General features: G+C 41.7%; 1 protein-coding gene across 2 annotated transcripts in view; it reads right to left on the reverse strand.

The window, feature by feature from the left end:
- The window catches only part of MYLK (myosin light chain kinase), a 1,918,108-nt gene that overhangs the window by 1,677,524 nt on the left and 219,282 nt on the right, over positions 1–21,302 (reverse strand). The gene's annotated exons all lie outside the window — the stretch shown is intronic.

The following is a 21,302-nucleotide window of genomic DNA, read 5'->3' on the forward strand; positions in this document are numbered from 1 at the left end:
CCACATCAGTCAGTCCTTTACAGTAATCATTAATCATGTCATCTATAATGCTCACAAGCCCATCAGCAGGTACAGCTGGTTGTCTCAACCCTGTCCATGATGATATCAAGTGTTGACAATACTATCGTCCTGTGCTTCGCAGACTCAAACACAAGAGACCACTTCAGAGATGTGGAAGAATACACTTTTGCCAATCTGGATTTCAACATCCAGATCTCCGCGGAGAAGTGTGGCTCAATGGTTAGAGTGGCAGACCCTGATGCAGAAGTCTGGCCCAGGACGAGGGTTCAATTCCCGCCTCGGCGGGTCTCTGGCTCAAAATTTCCTCGGACATGATAATTCTCGCCTCGGTGCCTATTCTAATCATGAGTCCCACTCTGCACCTCTGGGCAAGAGCTTGCTTAATCTCCACAACGGCCCCAACAAAGCTGAGGATGCCTGGCTTCACCTTGGGGGTGCCCAGGAGTGGGTCACCTCACAGGGAAAAGACAGGAAGGGTTCCTCAGCGGTATTCGTACAAGCGCCGAGATGCCTCTGGGTAGTGGTGCGCTATACAAGTGCGTAATTATCATTTACTGGCTTCACATTGCTGGAAGCATCCTGACAGTAACTGCAATGTGGTCTCTGCTCGACTTACAATGCTGCATATAACATCATTGTTAAATTGAGTTCCTCTGTCTTACTCATGAGAAATCAGGAAACCGAAACACGGTATTATCTCTCACAACAAGAGCGTGGCCACTGTGAGACTGTCATTCCTCCTAGCCGGGTAAGCCTCCACCCACTGTGAAAAGATGCACATGATCACTAGAACATATTTCAATCCATTACAGACCGGCATCTCTATAAAGTCCATTTGCATTCTGTTGATGGGGCCTCCTGATCTCCCTATGTTACTCATTGTTATTGGTGTTTTCCTTTCTACATTCTGTTGCTGACACACCACTCATCTGTGATACAAACTTTCAGCCATAAACCTGAATCTCGTATTGGAGCAAGTCTGCCTAAAGAGGCGCTGCATCACGCCTCTTCCTACATGTGTAGGACCGTGGTAATACCTTCCAATGGGGGTAAGGAGCGGTCAGGCAACACTGGTATATCATCTGTCAAAACCCACACTTCATCCTCATCTCTTTTATATGACCTGTTCTGATCCATCCTTGCTGTCCTGCCTCTGGCACTTCTTCCTGCAATCTCTTAACTTCCTCCCCAAGTATCAACAGCAGACAAAAACCAATTGCAATTTGTGACATCTGAACTTTCATTGATGTATTCCCCATTAAAGGTGCAAGAAATCTGTGTGCAGTACCAGACAGTTGTGTTTGCATACTTGTGGCCCACTGTCACATAGTCTGTATCTGATCTATAGGCTGCATATTTTACCACTGCAATTTGGGTAGGCAGTTTTAGGGACTGGAGGAGGTTTTGAATGCTCTCTCCATTTCGAATTGGTGACCCCGAAGAGGTCAAGAATCCACGTTGGGACCACAAATGCCCAAAGACAATTAACACCACCAAAGCCATTCTATCAGTGAAAATCATCAATCTCAGCTGGTTCGAAATACAGCTCGCTATAGCAAGAGCAATCAATTGGGCCACTTGTTCTGAAAACATTCCTTGAAACCAGGTGGCTGCAACCACACCTGCAACAGTGCAGACTGTGTAAGCAGCTTTTAGATTTCCATCATTAAACAGAAGTCATCAACAAATAGCACATGATCAGATTCGTGTAGTGACATCTTGGCAGTCATGTTCAGCTTCATCACCCACAGTCTGATTTCCAGGAAGGGGTAACAAAGTCTCAGGATTCAGAATAGTACACCTCCTAAGGGTGACGTTTTCAGAGGATGATTTGCTCATACCTGATAAGAAAACTATTGGTAAGGTGCTGTGTCAGAGTACGGGTTAGCAACACCTCCAGTTAGTGGGGTACAAAGACTATCAATGGGTTAACCATAACTATGCTTTCACATTCTTCAAGACACACACATGTAGAAGCAACAGCTTTTAAGCAAATAGGCAATTCGGGGCTACATGATCAAGTGTGGCAGAGTAATAATTTACTTAGCTACAAGCATTGCTATGAATTTGGGTAAGCACTGAGAAAGCACAGCGTCTCTCTCACTGTAAAACAAGCAAAACATGTATTGTAATCAGGCATTCCCAGAGCTGGGGTGCGACAGTCATTCTCACAGCTCTGAGAAGGTATGCATGCAGCTGTCATCCCATAGTACCGGATATGACACAACTTTGTGGGTCAACGTCTTCAGAGATTTGGCCATCAGGGAAAAGTTGGGAATCCACTGTCAGCAGTAGCCCGACATTTCCAAAAACATTCGAAATTCCTTCTGGGTAGGTGATGGACATTTTCAGAATCAATAAGAGTCTCTCTTGGGACATCTTCTGTGTTCCTTTCTCAATATGGTGTCCCAGATACAGGACTTCTTTCTGGCAGAACTGCAATTTGGATGGAGACACTTTATGTCCATTCTCAGCTAAGTGGTTCAGAATAGCAGTAGTTTTATGTTTGCAAGCCTCTTGCATATTCAACACCACAAATAGGTCATCAATATAATGGACTAGAACTGAAAGCTGAGGCATCTCTAAGGCGTCTAAATTCTTCTTGAGTATCTTATTGAAGATTGAGAGGCTCGCCGTATACTCTTGCGGGACTTGGCACCATGCCAAGACAAATGCCAAAATGGAAAGCACATAGGAACGGACTATCCTTATGCAATGGAATAGAAAAAAGGCTTGGCACAAATTAATGACAGAGAACCACTCTGCCTCACATGGAATCTGAAACTGTATCACAGCAGGATTCAGTACCACAAGACAACAAGACACTACTATTAAATTTAACTTTTACAGGTCCTGCACTATGCAATACTTGCCATTGGGTTTCTGCAAACCCATGATAGGAGAGTTATATGGACTTCCCATAATCTCCTTCAGAATGTTGTATTCAATCATTGAACCATACACAGAAGAAATCTCATCAATGGTTTTGGGGGGTCATATTGTATTGTGAGATTCTTGGATGTTCAGCATTTGGCTTCCCAGTGATGCAGACTGGTTCAACACTTTTGATAAGTTCGAAATCTTTACCTGAAACCTCCCAGACTTCAGGCAACATTGTATCTCTCAATTCAAAGGTGAAATCACTGTATTGGTCAATTAAGGGTACATTCCGATGTCTGTTCTCTGTCGAGCAACCTTTAAGACAATGTCTTCATTATGAGTGTGAAACTATACCATTTAGGGTACAGTAAATGGAACAATTTATTTTACATAAGAGGTCTCATCCAAGTATATTGACTGGACTCCAATCACACACCACAAATCGGTGAGGATTCTCAAAAGACCCTATTTTGACAGGCACCGCTTCTGAAACTGGGCTAGTCATTTGTTTATTATCAAATCCTACAACTTGGATTCTTTCTCCCGAGATGGGTAGGCTGGGAACCTCTGCTTCTCACAGTAGAGCGGGTAGCACCAGTGTTCGCAAGGAATGAGACAGAATTCCCATTTACCTCGCTATCCACATATGATCAACTCTGGCCTTCTTCCAAGGTTGCACCAAGCACACAATTCTCCTCTCCTCCCAGGCCCCTTCATTGTGACAGGCCTGAGTTGAAATCATCGTTTTGAAGCCTAGACTATTATTGGAACATGTTCTGAATCACAAGAGCATTAGTGTTTGCATTGGGGACCTGATTCATGTTGTATCCCTGGGCATTTACATTCTGCTGTGGCATCAGGGCTTGTGAAATTTGCATCGCTTGGGCTTGGATGCATTGGAATTCTGAACGGTGGTTGAACCATGTTATTTCCCTGAGACTGCCCAAATCCACCATTCTGAACCGGAGTTCCATTTACCATGTTTCCAGCATTAAATCTACATTGGCACTTCCAATGCCCCAACCTACCTCAAACGTGGCAGGGGTTAGTTTTCTTCAAATTCGGCACATCAACACCAGTTCTTAGACCAATCAGCACTCCTCGTCCTCTACCCTGTGATGGAAACCGTTGCTGCTGAATATCATTAACACCTTGCATCATTGGGTCCTCCTGTTCTCTTCCCTTCATAGGACCTGGATTATCGAAGAATGCCTGATTTTTACGTCTCTGTGCTGCCTTCATTTGTGCAGTCATCAACTTCTCCTTTAACTTTTTGTGTTTCATTTCCAATTCATAGCTGCAATATTTTGCATATCGCAGAATCTTGTCAATGGGTTTATTCTGCCAACAGATGAAACATTGTTGAATCAGAACAACCCTCAGGTCTCAATCCATACAGAAATCTCTAAATAAAATGCCCCATCTCTTTGTCTGAGAACAGCTTAAATGCCTGCAACCATCGTTCGCATTAAGCATGAATCGACTCTTAAGATTCCTGGGTCGTTGTTAGACCTGCAATCTTTTGGCGTTTTTCCCATGTATTTTTGCTTTCTGACCTCCGGGTTTTGACTGAGAACCCAAAACTTTAGGGGTGGTCCATCTCCCTAAAGGGAATGGACGTTATGGTGAAACATTGCTCTGACATAGAACATGCCAACACTGATGGTATGTAAAGGTTCTTTCACCTTAGTGAAGAGAACTCCAGGAACTTTGGGTAGTTCTCTCCACTTTCATCTGGAGGGGATGTGTGTTAGACCTGGCATCTTTTGGCCTGTTTCCCCTGTCTTTTCTTTCTGACCTCCTGGTTTTGACTCTGTTTTTGCTGGTTTAGTGTCTCTGCGTACTTTCTCACTGCTGCCCAGTGTTCAAGTGCAAGTGCTCCTATTGTAAATTGGATTATGGATTGGTGTTTCCATGATTGGCATATTTGTTTTACTGGGAAGTCCCTAGTAAAGTGCACGGAGCATGTCAGGGCCTATAAATCAAATGCTGTTAGTGGGCCCGCAGCACTGATTGTGCCACCCACACGAGCAGCCTTTAAAAGGGTTCTCAGACCCGCCACTTCAGTGTCTGCATGCAGATTTTACTGCCATGTCGACTTAGCAAGTACACCCACTTGCCTAGCGCTAACCTTCCCTTTCATTACATGTGAGTCACCCCTAAGGTAAGCCCAAGGTACCCTTGTGGGCAGGGTGCAGTGTATTTGAAAGGTAGGACATGTACTGGTGTGTGCGACGTGTCCTGATGGTGAAATACAGTCTATTTAGTTTTTCACTATTGAAAGGCTATCTGTCCCATATGATAGAACAGGGAATACTCTAACATTTTTCAGGTATGTCTTCCCATTGGGACAAGGTAAACAAATGGAGTTTAGTACGCCTGAACTCAGAATGTGGAAATGCATCTTTTATTAAAGATGATTTTTAGGTTCTCTGTTTGAAAATACCACTTTTAGAAAGTATGTATTTACTTGCTTAGCCATCCTGTGTGCCTCTGCTGAGTTGCGGATTGACTGTCTGGCTTTGGAGTGACAGGCGCTGGGGATGTGCATTCTCTTCAGACAGCCACTGGGGGGTGTCGAGGTGTATCCTACCTTTCCTGGATGAGTTAGGACTGGGCTGAATAGATCTGGGCCACTTTTAGAGTAGTGGGAGGGGATTTCCTTGTACCTGAATGGGCCTGGTCTGTCTTAGACAATGCTGTCTCCACCTCCTGCCCAAGGGATGTGCCAGAAAGGACGAAACTGGTTTGGACTGAGTACAGACACATTCTGCCCCAGAGAACAAAGACAAAATGAGTATAAATATGTGGGCCCAGACCCCAGAACCTTAGAACTCACTTGGATCAAGGAACCTGCCAAGAACAAGAGCTGAAAGAACTGCCAGGCGGAGTACTGCCCTGTTGCTGATTCAATGGGTTGGCCTGCAGATGCTGGTTCTGCCTTGGGCAGTGAAAGAACTGGACTGAACATTCTTCACTTGTTGCGGAGTATCTCCAAGGGCTTGAAATAGACCTTGCCCCCTGTTCATGAAGTCTCAGGGACAAGACAGCCTTCACTTACCTCTTGGTACTGCCACTTGAACCGTGGGTTTCAGTTTCCACAGAGGGGGAAAGCAGCCAACACCATCACCTACACTGCTGCATGCTCCGTGTCCTGAAGTCACCGCAGAGGACACCACCGCACTTAACACCGCAACCCTGGTCTCAACAACGACTACAACCACCACCACCGAGCCACTGCTTGCACCGCGACCTGTGGGCACCGCACTCTTACCGCCTCACTCCGCTGGCCTGGTCTCACCAAAGATGTTGCTGCCTGCTGACCTCGACACCCAAGACCGCACCGTGGTTTGGGGGCACCGCTCGTAGGTCACATGATGCACCGCCCCTCCCACACCACAGTCTGGGCCGACCAGCTCCCTCAACCAGCATGGTCGCTTGCACTGTGACCTGTCAGCACCACAACGAGCACTGCCTCACTCCGCACCGCAGCCCTGGTCCCACCGACGCTGCTAGATGACCGTCATCAAGCTGTTGCCTGCAGCACGACTTGAGGCCACAGCTACGCTTCACATCGCAAGTTCACAACCACGACTGTTTCCATGACTGGCCTGCACCGTTGTGGTCGGCCAGAACCAAAGGTACTGTTTACAAGTCTGCTGACACTAACGCTGGTCAGCACAGATGGGGTCGGCCGGAACTGTTGGATTTTGTTGTTTTCAGCACTTCAGTAGCCCCGGACGGAGCTACCGGCTCTAAAAAACTGCATTTTAGAGTTATTCTTGGAAAGTGCATATTTTGGATTACTGTATGTTAGCATTGTATCGTTTTGGTCTTGTTTACACAGATCTTCATCATGTTTTTTCTAAAACTGGTGCGGTGTCCTCTTGTATAGTGTTTTCACTGTATTACTGTTGGTTATGTGCAAATGCTTTACACTGCCTCTGAGAAAAGCCTGACTGCTCGTGCCAAGCTACCAAGGGGATGAGCAGGGCTTATTTCAGTAGAGTATACCCCTTTTCCTGACTAGATGGAAGGGTCCCTACTTGGACAAAGGTGCAAACCATTGCCAACTAGAGACCCCTATTTCTAACAGTCCCAATCAACCTCTTCGGGAGATGTTTTCAATTTTAAATAGGTAATCACCTGTTGATACTTTTTCATGAGCAATGGGGGCAGAGCTTGCGAATTGGGATGTCTAATCGGCTCCACATCAGGCCAATTGACAGCAACTTTGCATTCAATCCATAAGTCTCTTGGAATCACAATCTCAAATATGGTATCCAAATCCTTCCAAAAAAACTTTGATATCCTCACAAATCTCTCAACCTGTCTGTACCATTCAAACTCTCTCAATTTCGGGGAAGTCATTTGTGAAGGATGCAAGATCAGCCCTACTCCATGGCACGTGTACATACTATCCACCAGGCACCTCTCTCATAGGAAGCATGTGTACATTTTCAACGTCCTCCTCTATTCTAAATGGAAGGATTTGTATCCTGACTTTGTCTCCTTTTTCTTTGACCATCCACCTTCCCATTTGTCCAGCTCACTCAATTTCCTTACATATGGTATCAATTCCCTAATCTGTCATTTCATTCCAGGTGGGCACATGTTTTCAATGTCTCGGTTGCTAAAACTCAACATGTAGCTTTGCTGCAAAACTTTGGATCTATAGATATCAATTCCACATTTCTGTGCTAGTTCTGAGAGTCTATCATGATCTTGTCCGGCACGCCTAGTGATGTATTTACACAGGAATAATAACTCAACATCAAACTTATAATCGAGTCGAACTAGGAATTCTAATTACAAGTTCTTCGAAGTCTATCTTTAATTTGGTCACATCCATGACTCTTTCTCTCTCAGGAGTTTAAGCAGTAGATCCTCCATTCCTTCCATGATTTCCACTGCGTCCACAGCTATGCTTCTGAGCCAACCACAACATTTTCAAACAGAAAGACCTGGCTGTTCTGCTGGAGTGTTCCGAATTATTTCTCAACTGTAGGAACCACTGCTTAAGGCAGGCAGTGAATTGAAAAGGGGCAGATCAGATGCTGGTGTTCCCCAAGAGAAGTCTGTCCATGGGGGATTGTAATTCATCATCGATGGGGGAGTTGAATTGGGCATGAAAAAGGGTGTCTGTCTCAGAGGAAACCTTCTGGCCCAGTTAATCCCGGTTTGATTTGAAATTGAGGTTGCACCTGGAACACTTTAAGTGTTCGCTTGTATTGGGTCTGGGGAATTTGTCTTGGTACTGGACCTGTCAAATTGTCAGTTACAATGGTTGTCCCAGTAGGAACAGCTAAGCATGTGTAGTGTTTACTGTTACTCTAGGCTTGTACAAAGAGATTACAAGACCTATAGTGACAGCATCTGGGGCATTTAGAACTTGTGACGCTGAAGGAACTGCTGTCACTGAATTTTCTCCAGCTGAAATTGGATTCACACTGAACATCGCAGAAGGTGTTTTTGAGGTTCCATCAACAGGTGCACTAATCCGTCCTGCAACTGGTATCTCATTAATTGGAGGCTGACGTCTTAACAATAACTCGGTCACAAAATCCTCATTCAGATCACTGTCACTATCTTCAGGACAATTCCTGTGCCCTCTGTCTCTATATGCTTTTTCTTTTCCTTTGCATTTCTTACCATTCTCTTCTCTTTCAGTTGTAAGAACAGGATATAATTGAGTTCCCTCAATTATGTCTACTCTCCATGTTCTTTTTTTTTTTTTAATTAAAAATTGAAATCATGTGTGTACAAAAATATCTTTCAGTTAAAACACAGTTTCCAGTACATCAGTTTAAATCTTTAGGAACAGTTAGCGCCATTTCATCTTAAATATCTTGTATAGATAAAAATCATCGTAATTAAGAATTAATCAGTAATTATCACAAAAAAACGAAGATAAAGGAGAATGACAGTATTTATGACTTTCCAGCATCCCTCCAGCTTTTAAGAGGGGCCCAGATATTCTGCCCCAGCTCCCTCATCCTCCTTCCCCTTCGGGAGTATAAAGCGGCTTCGATGTTATGAATGCCTAGTAGTCTGGATAACCACATCTGGAATGAGGGTGCCGTGGAGTCCTTCCAGCGTGCAGCCAACAATATTTTTAAGACTGAAACACAAATAAATACAAAAGCTTCCTCATCTTTTTTCAATTTTAGCTTAGCATCTAATCCAAATATCATCAGGACCGGGGATAGGGTAATTTTAGTCCCTAGCAGCCCCTCCCAGAATTTTTCCATTTCCGAGGTAAGTTTTTTCAGAGCGTTGCAGTCATAAAACATGTGAACTAAATTCGCCGGCCACCCCAGACACCTGGGGCACCTGTCATCGTCTCTTTTCCCCCACTCAAAAAGCTTAGCTGGGGTGTAGTACAGCTTAAATAGTGTTTTATAATGTTGTGCCCTTAAGTTTGAGGACCGGAATAAAGTGCTTGCCATCTGCAGCGCTCTATCCAGATCCACATCCGGTTCCCAGAGTTTAACCGCCCACGAGGCCTCGACCTTTTCCATATCGTCTTGCCATGTGTCGGAGAGGGCCCCATAGATCATGCCGAACCTGGTCCCCCCACCCAAGACTTAGTCAAGGATCTTAATTCTTCCACCTGGGTTAAGTCAGGGTCTAATGGCCATCAGTGTTTGGTGTATTTGCATGAACTTAAAGCTATGTTTCGCTTCCAGTCCATATTTCCGTTGCAGTTCAGCAAAACCCATCAGGGCAGTGCCATCCCATACATACCCTATTCTACGAATTCCTAATAATTCCCAAGCTGACCCCCCCTCCATCACAACTCAGATTCGGGAAAAGTTTGGAGTTCCATAAGGGTGTGTAATAATTAAATTTCAAGATTCCTAATGACTTCTTGACTTCTTTCCACACCCACCATGCACTATCAAATACCTTGTATCTTTTTTTATTGTAGTATCGCCGATCTGTGTTGCGTAGCAATAACCCCACTGCCTCCTTTCCCACCAGTAGTTCGTAAATAGTAGGTGGGAGGATGCTTCCTGGAAGCCTGTTAATATATAATGGGGTTCTGCCCAACAATATCGCCAATTGACTAAACAAAGAAACTAATAGGTAACACCTAATTTTAGGGGCGCCTAAACCACCTCTTTCCTGTAGTAGCGCTAGGTATTTTAATGAGTGTCTTGTCTTTCCATAATGCCACAAGAAATTGCTAAAAGTTGTCTCAATGGATTTAAGCACATTCTCCCCCACCATTAGCGGAATTGACCGGAAAAGATATAAAAATCTCGGCAACATAGTCATCTTTAGAACATTAGTTCTTCCTATTAATGAAAGATGGATGGTATCTATCCGTTTTAACTCCGAGGTGACTAAGTCTATCAATGGTTCATAATTCTTTTTATCTATAGACTCCATTGATGGGCTGATTTTAACCCCCAGATAGGTTACCGAGTCTGTGTATCTACTATCCTGTTTAATGATGTTACTTGTACATACTATCTGGGTCTGGTTTACATTCAGTAGATAACCTGAGAATCGGCCGAACTCTGCGGTTATTGCCTCCAGATGAAGCATTGCGGCATCGGGCTCTGAAGTTAGGACTGCCAGGTCGTCCGCATAGGCTAACAGCTTGTCTCAAAACCCCTAAAAATCACTGGTTTGATACCCCCGCTTCCCAAAATCCTTCTTATTAATAGATCTATATATAAAGCAAAGAGAATTGGGGAGAAGGGGCACCCTTGCCTAGTCCCCCAGGAGATGATAATTCTATCTGAAGCTCCTCCCATTAGCTGTATGCTTGTGTTCGGGTCCACATACATTGCCTTTATGGCCTTGATTATTTTAGGGCCTAAGCCACTCCGATCCAATATCCCCCACAAATATACCCAGGTAATGCGGTCAAAGGCTTTTTCGGCGTCGAGAAGGATCATGGCGATCCGACCCCCCGAGACAGCAAGAGCATTAAACAAGGTAATGACGCATCATATATGGTCTTTTGTACCCCTAACTGGGATGAACCCATGCTGCCAAGGGGAGACCAGTCCGCCAATGACCCCTCCTAGCCTATTAGCCATGACCTTGGTGTATATTTTCGTGTCTGCATTTATAAGGGCTATCGGACGGTATGACCCTGGATCCTCCCTTATTTTACCCTTTTTATGGAAGACTATGAAGTTAGATTCCTTCCAAGAGTCTGGGGTAACTCCTGTCCATACTATACCGATAAATAAGTCCAATAGTGTTGGGGCCAAAGTTTTTTTTGTAAGCACTTATATACTTCAGCGGGGATATTATCAGGCCCAGAGGCCTTACCAGCTGGTGAGTTCTGAAGGGCCAATATGACCTCATCCAGTTCGATATCCCTATCTAGCATATTTCTCTCATGGACATAGAGCGAATGTCCAAGATCCTCAAACGGCAAAGTGGAGGGATCTGCCCTGACCTCTTCTTGATACAGATTTTGGTAAAACTCCTTAACCACCAGTCTGATAGCTTCTGGATCTTTATACACCTGGTTGCCCACCTGAATTTTGGCTATGTGATTTTTACTGACCCCTTGCCTAATCCTCAAAGTCAATAACTTGCCGGCCTGTTCCCCTGTCTCGTACATTTTCCCCTTAAAGGTCTGATAATCATCAGCACTTTTCTGGGCATCTGCCTTGAAGATTTCCGCCTTCATTGCTAAGATCTTACTTAAGCTTTCATTTGTATCTTTCCCCGGCACAATTTCTCTTAAGTGTTGCTCTTCTCCCTGAATTAACTGATCCATGAGGGATTCATGAATCCCTCGTGCTTTTTTCCTTTGACAGGCTGCAAAGCTAATGGTCTCCCTCTTAATGCTGCCTTAAAAGCATCCCAAACGCTGTTACGGGAGGCACTATACCTATTTGCATCGAAATAACCCTGTGCCCAATTCTTAAGATGGTTCACAAATTCAGGATTAGCTAATAGTCTCCTCTCAAACGTCCATTTATATGGCGGGAAGATTAAGTTATCTTTTTCATACATTACGCTCAGTGGGCTATGGTCGGAGATTGTTTTGGGCATTTTAGGAACGCCTATCCTTCCTGCCTCCGTTTGGGATATGAAACAATAGTCAAGCTTAGTATATTTTTTAAAGGGGCATGAGAAGAAGGTAAAACCTGGGTTCTGTTACTCTCCATGTTTTCTATTGTGCATCCCGCCTAGCATCCGCACAAGTGAGTATGGCTTTCTTAACTCTCCCCTGATCTGATGTCGCTCTAGCTCTCTTTAAGATGTGCAACATTTTCCCAAGCACTAAGTTCTTCACATGGGTAGGTCTAGGAGGCGGTTTCATTTTGTACAATTTCCTTAGCAAGGTCTCAATTCTCAAAGTAAATGTCCTGTAACAGGTAAACTGCAATACACCATCTTTCTCTGTGATCCTATGCCATTGTGCGAGCCAAAGGTATGTGTGAAAGCCCTCATCTGTCACCATAATGCAACCTGACATTTCTTCAGATGGTTTCTTCTTTCCTTCTCTAATGAGCACAGACACATCTCCCCTTACTACGTGTTGCGTATCTTTCAAAAAGTTCATTTTGGTGCAAATTAACATACCTGTTCACAAAAGACTCTGTTGGAACCAGGAAACACATTTCTCCCAAATACGCTAGTTCGGTGATCACAACCAATACTAGCGGAGCTCTCTATGATGTATGCAACCAATCTCAGTGCGTCTCTCCACCAGCTGACTTATACCAGTGTGGCACACTGTGATGTCAACCTCACTTCTCACAGCAGCTCACCCTCCTTTACAATTTTCTTTTGATCATGTTTCTAAGCAATTCACAGAACAAATGAAAGTGTTTTCAATTACTAAGTCTGTCTGCTCCACTAAAGAAATAAAAGATTTCCATACATACAAGAGAAACTTTAGAACGATTCTAACATTCACCTCAAACCAAACCTGGACCAGAGGTGTCTCGCACAGATTGATACAGTTATTCCCTGTGCACTGAGATCAACTATACCAACCACACAAAGATCAAGTCCCCATGTTAAAGATGGTGTTGACAATGTCTCACGACACCACAGCAGACAACTACACCCAGTGTCTTCTACACTGCGACCCACCACATAGGTGTATATCCCGGGATCTTAGGCCATGGTGGACCCGATAACCACTGCAACTTCTCTGCATCAAGTGCTACACTCATATCAACTTAATTAATCTCTGCATCACTTTATACAGCTACTGCAAAACACAGCAATCTAAGCAATTGCAGTGCGATACCCCATTGATACTCACACTCCTCTAATGCTATCAGTCGTCTCCGCATCAGCAATACCGCATCAATCCTCTGACCGAACCATGGGCATTTGGGCTGGGTTTTGGCAATTTCTAGATCGGACAACATACCTCTCACGTCAGTGGGCATAAGCATCTGACGTGCTACCAGATTTGATCCAACGTTTCTTGTCCCATTCGGTGATTTCAAGGGGGTTGGTTTAAGTCCCCTCAAATTACTCTGGATCAACTTAATCATTGACTTATTCTCTATCTTGGTCCTCTAATGGATCTTTTATATGTCACACTGAGGGGAAAGAGTTGGTATCACTTGTCCGATCATTGTTCAACTTATATTAGCAGTGCAACCAATTTGGCTACACAATGAGGACCAGGAATCGGTAGCAAAGTTCAAGGGTGTTTATTACAAATTAGTAATTGATTCAAATAGATCACTCTCAGGACCATGCTGCATAAGTATAAAATCGTAGCAACAGGGAGGCCAAGCCTCCTCAAGAAGATAAGGCGAACTAGAATTTCACAAACAAGAAGTTCTGCTGATGCAAGACAAAACAATAACATTGGAATCTGATGCTCGGAAAACAATCTTATTTTGGCTTTTCAATTCTTTAGCAATCTAATTCTCCCAAACACAGACCAAAGCACAGAAACATTCAGAGTTTAGGAATCAAATAGCGCTATAGAAAATGATAGGGATAGGCACAAGAATATTAGCAACACCAGCAGTAGCATTGTAGAAGCTCAATCCGGAGTCTTCAATACGTCGGAAAGGAGTGTCAGTCTAAACCACACTTAAGGGAAACCTCTGGGCATAGGGGAATGTCTTAAAGAGTCCATTGAAAGGCAAAGGGGATATGGGTCATGGTTCAAGTAGGATTCTAAGGAGGTTTCTGCATAGGACATGAAAAAAAAAAGTTCAACAAGGAAAGTCCGAAGTCATCTGCAGGATTTTGGGCAAGTCTAAAGAGACAGCAGCTCCAAGCGCAAAAGTCTGAGAGATTCTCCTCGTCCAACAAGGTGATTGATAAGTTATAGTCCTCTAGTTCACTGGTTAACACCCCTTTGGTTGCATCATCAATAGAAGTCCATTGTCCATAGTTGTCATGCATTGCAGTCTGCAACAGTAGAGAAAAACTCCATACTGTACAAAGGAACAAAGTCTTGGTCACACACTCTAGACTAGAGCACAACAATATATTGTTTAGCCACAGGTTTCTCATGTGCTCGTCGTTGGATTCCTTTCTTAGACATCTATCGATTGCTGTTACAAGAAATGTATCTATTCAATCTAGCAATATATGAGAAAACTGGCGGAACGAGCAAGTCAGCAAAATACGGGAACACAGTGAATTATACAGTGAAGAACAGGCCTTTCAGAATAATGCTAATTTAAGACATTAATCAATGATGCGTATTTAATAAGCAGGGTACATTTAAACATACATGAATATAATAGTTCTTTAGTACTTTTAGTTCATATTGCATAAGTCACAGAAAAAGAAATCAATCTTCACAATAGCAAGTATCCCTAAGCGCTAGATTGAAGTACATTCATCTAACATTAATAAATATATATGATTAAGTGTCATCATTTGGCCTATAGTTATATCCTTTTCATATATGGATAATTTAAAGCGAAGAACGATATTCCTAACATTTACAAGACAGCATAGCACACATTTATGAATCGTGTGTAAGGCTTCAGCAGTTAAATAAAGCAGATGGTTTTTGGAACAATTACACATTACTGGTTTTCATCTTTGCATGATAGTATTCCGTTAAACTGTAAATCCACCTAGTTAAAATGAAGTATTAGTGTTTTATTATTGCATGTCAGGCCATACTGTATTTATCAACATTGAGGATTATTTCTAAATCAAGTCAAGTCAAAAGTTAACTTTATTCGGGTAATTAAAACCATCTAAATCTTTTTATTAGATGCATCTCTCATTCAGTAAAGACGATTACTCAGTTAAACATTCAAAAGTATTTCTTTTTTTATATTAGTAAACAGTCTATGTAAGAATTATGAATTCTACTAGACAGATTATTCTACAACAGCAGTGTTAAACACACGTGCATAAATCATTATGACACGTAAGACTCGTGTGCAAAGTGCACGTTCATTTTGTGTGTCATTTGCATTTCGGTTTTAGTCACGTGTAAAAAGTGGGCCGCTTTGCGATGCACCAGTTTTGACACTCGCTTCTCATACTGATCGCAATATTTCTGCCGACTGTCTAAAAATGGGTCCAAGGGGTAATCTATAATTGAAATGAGGATTGCACAGATTTCATGACAATCTACACATAACTGGGTCCAGCAGATAATCTCAACGGGTGTGTTGACACAGTGTTAATCATTAGGTTCCTATGTCTCTGGCCCTAAGGCTACAACCTGAGGCCCTTCTAGGTACCATAGTTAAAAATATATAACATTTCAAGGACATAAATGCGAGAGAAAGATTCAATTAAGCATATGAGCAATACAAATTATGCTATTTATCATATCGTAATACCAATGAAAAAATACCGGACTACTATTTTGTGCGCCTGTATTTTATTTAAACGGGTACAACTATCAGAATCCAGTAATGTGTCTTGCATGGTTCTAGTTTTTGAATACATTTTGTTTCTTTTATCAAATTTTTGACTTTGTTCGGATCTTTCAAAAGGTTGCAGCTCAGGATAAACATTAAAAACAAATAAAACATTTCATAACCAAATCGACTGTCAAAAAATGTGAGACATATACATAAACATATAGAATATAAATATGCTGTAAAGCACCAATTGCCACAATATAATTTCACAAAACGTGCGCAACTTTCATTTCATTCAAATTAAACAGTTCAGTGTCTACACAGTAACACTTCTATAAATGCCAAACACTATTCTCAAAGTGCCTCTGGTTAATGGCACATAGAGAGAGGTTAATGGCACATAGAGAGAGGTGATACATTTTTTGGACACGTTGACACATGGTTTTGTTTGTATTATCATTTAGAAAAAACTCCACTCAAAACAGTCATTCTAGAAATAACAGAAGCCCTGATGAGAGTTCCGAGGGTGAGATTGGAACTCGAAACGTGTCAGCACTTTGAGAATAGTGTTTTGCATTTATAGAAGTGTTACTGGGTAGACACTGAACTGTTTAATTGGAATGAAATGAAAGTTTCGCAAGTTTTGTGAAATTATATTGTGGCAATTGGTGCTTTACAGCATATTTGTATTCTATATGGTTATGTATATGTCTCGTATTTTTTGACAGTTGATTTGGTTATGAAATGTTTTGTTATTTGTTTTTAATGTTTATCCTGATCTTGCAACCTTTTGAAAGATCCGAACAAAGTCAAAAATTTGATACAAGAACCAAAAGTTGATCAAAAACTAGATCCATGCAAGACACATTGCTGGATTCTGTTAGTTGTACCTGTTTAAATAAAATACAGGCGCACAAAATAGTAGTAAGGTATTTTTTCATTGGTATTATTGTGTAAACAGGCCCTACCCGGCTACTATCCCAGGGCCTACCCTCCTTTGATTTAATTTATCATATCGTAGCAGTTCTAAAAACCCTGAAAGTATTTGAAGGTTACATGCAAACCAGTTAAAATAAATGAACTTTTCCCTGCAGAGCTAACATTTTAGGGCCTGCAGCTTTCAGACTCTTTGGGGCATATGTATCAAGCCTTTTTCCCGTTAGCAAACCGCCCGAGTCTCAGAATCGGCCCGTTTGCGAACGGGAAAAGGCCTTTTGGGATGTATCACCCGAAAAAGGCATCGCAAATTAGAGAATCGCAAAATTTGCAATTCTCTATTTTGCCATTGCATTTAAGGAATCGCAAATTGCGATTCCTTAAATGCGGTGTAGAAAGCACCTAAGTTGTGCAAATTTGGCATAAGAAATCGCAAATTATCACCAACTGACAGTTGGTAGTAATTTGCGAATTCTCTGAAAAAAGCACTTTTTTGCTTTTTTCCAAATGCCATGTGGCACACATACAGGCCCTTGGGGCATGTATGTGCGCCACACGTGCACACATGCTCATTTCAGGAGTGCATCGGGGTGTCCTTACGACACCCTTGCAACCTTGAAATTGCATTCTCAATTTGCGATTCTCTAATTGGTAATCGCAAATTGAAAATATCTTCCCATTCATTCCTATGGGCCTCTACGCCCATAGGAATGAATCGGAAGGTATTCCTTATTTGCGAATCACAATTTGCGATTCACAAATAAGGAATATTAAGGAATCACAATTATTATTGCGATTGCTACATACATAGCATTTTGCGATTCCTTAATAGCAATTTGCTAAAAATCGCTATTAAGGAATCGCAAAAGGGCTTCTTCATACATATGCCCCATTGACTCTGCTGCTCAGGGAGTGTGAGAATAGGTTGAGTGCAGGTCTGCGGATACTGGGCTTGTGCAATGCCATCTAAAAGAAGAAAAGAGTTAATGGAAAGTGGAGCAGCGGTATAGAAGGAATAGACCACTGAGGGAAATCAATATGAACCAACATTAAATGCAGGAATGTAAATGAGGTTAGAGTTTTCATAGTATTTGTGACATATGAGCAGAGTAATATGTGCTTTTGCATTGGATTAACTTGTCCGCCAAACTCTAATTAGGCATCAAAGTATGTTTTGTTCCCTGCCTGCTTGGGAGTTTTTGTGCAAAAGATTTTAATTCCCAAAAATGTATTTGATGAAATTTCGAGTTATTACCTCACATATACATTTAGCAGTTTGCCTCCCGATATTTGTTTTTACTAACTATGCGAACTTTATAATCTTTAGGATAAGTGCAAAGTTTAAAAATACTTGCTAAAAAAACTTGCAGATGAAAAATATTTGCAACTTCGCTCACCCAAAAGTATAATAAAGAATATATGAAAAATGTAAACGCTCCATGTTTAGGAAATTACTCAAAACTCACCTCTTCCCCTGATCTTGATCCCCTCGCCCCCCTCTCTTTTTCTCGGTACTTTACCCTCATGATTTGTCTGGATCCCAGCGCTGGGATGCCTCCGGGTTACTACGCGCTCTACAAAACCCTAATAATAATGTTCAATTTTTCTCTCATTTGTATTCTTCACATTTTAATTAATGCAACGCTAGATATGGCTAAAAAAACACTCATCACCCACAGAACTTCAATCCCATACTTGCAACTGGTAGCAATGCTATATGTAGCTCACGGATCTTGTTGTTCGATGTATAGTGCTCTGGTGTTCTTGTGTTGAAAGCTTTACAAGGCAATGCACTTTCTTCATGAAGGCTTCCTCGAAGATTTATAAACTCATCCTCTATGCGGACGACTTTACGAGATCAATGCATATTTTACTGATAGTTTAAAAAAAGAGTGCACTACAGCAAGTGGGGACTTGCTGTTGATGTGTGTGTGTAACTTGAACGTATGTCTTGTGTTTGAGAAACAACCCTCATTGGAGAGAGAAGTAAAACACGTCCCCCCTACCACACGGACCATGAAACCAGGGAAGCAGAGACAATGCCTGCATACCACAGTACCAAACACAAGCCTGTCGTCACCCTGTAAACCAATAAAAACACCAAGCCAAAACAGGACTGAAAGTACCTAACCTGAAAAATATCAATTAAGAGTGTAGACAAAGGCATGAAAAATACATGCTGTTCAGTAGCCGATTCCCAAGTATTTATTTAACAAGTAATTTATAAATCGCTACAAGCCAGCAAAGTAGCCTCAGAGCACTAAAATAATTAGCAAGCATTAGCAATGCGCTAATATGTCTCGCTTTAAAAGAATGATGTGTGGCAATGTGAAGCACTGCAAGTAAATAGCATTGGATTAAATTTGTATTTGTGTGGAAGAAAAATTCTGTAGAATAATATTGATGTAGGTTAAAAGGTCAGGTGACAGTTGCACTGTCAAATTAGACCTAAAAATCCACATAGGTTAATGACTGCCCTCCTGCCCATCTGTGCTCCTACCAGAAAAAATAATTTAAGTTAGCTTGTTTTCTAAGAAAACTTAATTCCATTAAAATCTCATGTGTGTCCCCCTGAAAGTTCAAGCTCAGGCAGCAGTATAAATGAACAAAATGTTCACAGCTGTGTTGAGGGCAAGCACTTTTTTTGTGGAAGCACACACTTTCTACCCAATCAAAACATATACTCCTGGCTCCCACCATGCGGTTGGAGCCAAAGCCTCGCTTTAGCAATGCTCACATCATTTTCTGCCCACAGCTGCGTGGTCAACCTAGACCATAAATATGGGATAAAATAATTTGAAGATATCCACAGGTACAAAATATAATCATGTAACCAGAGCAAAAACAGTGAGAGTGTAATGGCAGCACTTTTAAAAGTAGGCCCTGTGCTTGCATCATGTATGCACTACCACATGTCATTGACAGCTACAATATGTTTTGTTAAGGTGTACAGTACACTACTTTCCATTACTTGGCCCATAATGCTTTTAGATAGAGAAAGAAATGCCTGCATCTGTGGGGTTGTCCAGAGAGGGTCTCATGTGGCAGTATCGATGTATAAATTGCACCCAGTAGTGTGGTCTGGTGTCGAAAAAGGTGCTGATGTGTGACGTTTTGATTTTTCGGAAATTGTTTGTATTATATTCATATCTATAGCGACTTTCAGGCAGACCACTTCATCCATTGGTTTATTTTGTCATTCTCATTTTTCTCCTACCCACAAAAGCATACAACATAAGGCAAAGGTTCACCCACTTTGCTAACTTCACTGTGAGTGATGGAATTCCGCCTTTTGACAGTGGCCATATCCCCTCACAAAGCAATTCCCTTCACTGCCAGGACTACTATGGCAATGTGTGGTTTTTAAGATCACAAAAACATTTGTGCTTTTAGCCACTGTTCTTTTTGAACATTGTTGAGGGCCAGACAGCTTCCCCAGAAATAAAGCTTTGCATAAATCATGAGAAAAAAAACTGACAAGGCCAGACTGATTGGCTTTTCCATTGCTTGTTACAAATATGCTGCAGTAAAACAATTATGTTTTAGAGTTTGTATTGTAAGTAAAGTACTTGTTTACACATTGGTTAGGTGCTTTTGTGTTCAATCAATACCATAATTAATTTTTACTGACAAAATGTCATGGTTATATTTGTTTATTTAATTTATTAAGAGTTAGAAATAAACATAGAATGCAAACCAAATATTAAATATATTCAAACACTTATCACACAATTGTCTCTTATGGCCCCATCCTGAATGCCGGTGCAATTGGGTGCCGGTTTTTACACCCAATTCAAAGTTCTCCTGGTATTGGGCAGAACATGTTGAAACAATCTTTTGAGCAGTTTTGCCACTGGTCTTTTCGAGACTGCACAGTTTTGCTGGCACAACTTCATCCAAGTAATATTGGTGGTAATTGTATGTCCAGAAAACCTGCAACTAAAGACTATACAAACAAAACTCGTGATTTGAAATCAGGCTTAGCGTTGAAGTAGGCACAGCACTCCTTGTGAGACCATTAGGTGTTTGTAAATGAAATGCATGCTGCTACTGAAAAAATAAAATTCAACACTCAATTGTGTGAAGTCAAAAAAAATTCATACAGTTCAGTGCCACTTTTGCTAGATCAGTTTATTTGATGAAGTTGATGAGATGCCACTAGACAGCCCTAGTCTTACAGGTAAGGTTATCAACCATTTTTACATCATTGCTCCTTGTTTTGTAAGATACTTGTTTCGTTGTTAATATTTTGAACATTTCAATCAGCCCCACCTCAATACCCATTTTAAATGCATATTCCCTTAGGAGGATTTTCTTTCCCCCTCCTAATAACAATTTAATCCATATCCTGAAATAATATGCCTTTTTTCTCTCTCAAAATTAGACTAATGTGCATCTGTAGTTGGAATGATATTGCGCAAACCAACGGCATACAACTGAGAAATTTTCAAAATAAGGAGATTATGATTAGGTTTGTGACTGTCTGCATGTTCCTGCGCAGAATCCAACTACACTGCGACACAGTCAGAGAATACATTACTGAGAGTGCCACTATTGAGAATAAAACTATGTTGAGTAAGCTTACTTCAAGTATTTGTGTACTTCCTTTAACTTTACCCTAAATCTAATATCTTAACAATACCCAAAACTTAAGTGTAACCCTCAGATGAA

Source organism: Lissotriton helveticus, chromosome 3_1, assembly GCF_964261635.1.
Source record: "Lissotriton helveticus chromosome 3_1, aLisHel1.1, whole genome shotgun sequence".
Taxonomy (NCBI): domain Eukaryota; kingdom Metazoa; phylum Chordata; class Amphibia; order Caudata; family Salamandridae; genus Lissotriton; species Lissotriton helveticus.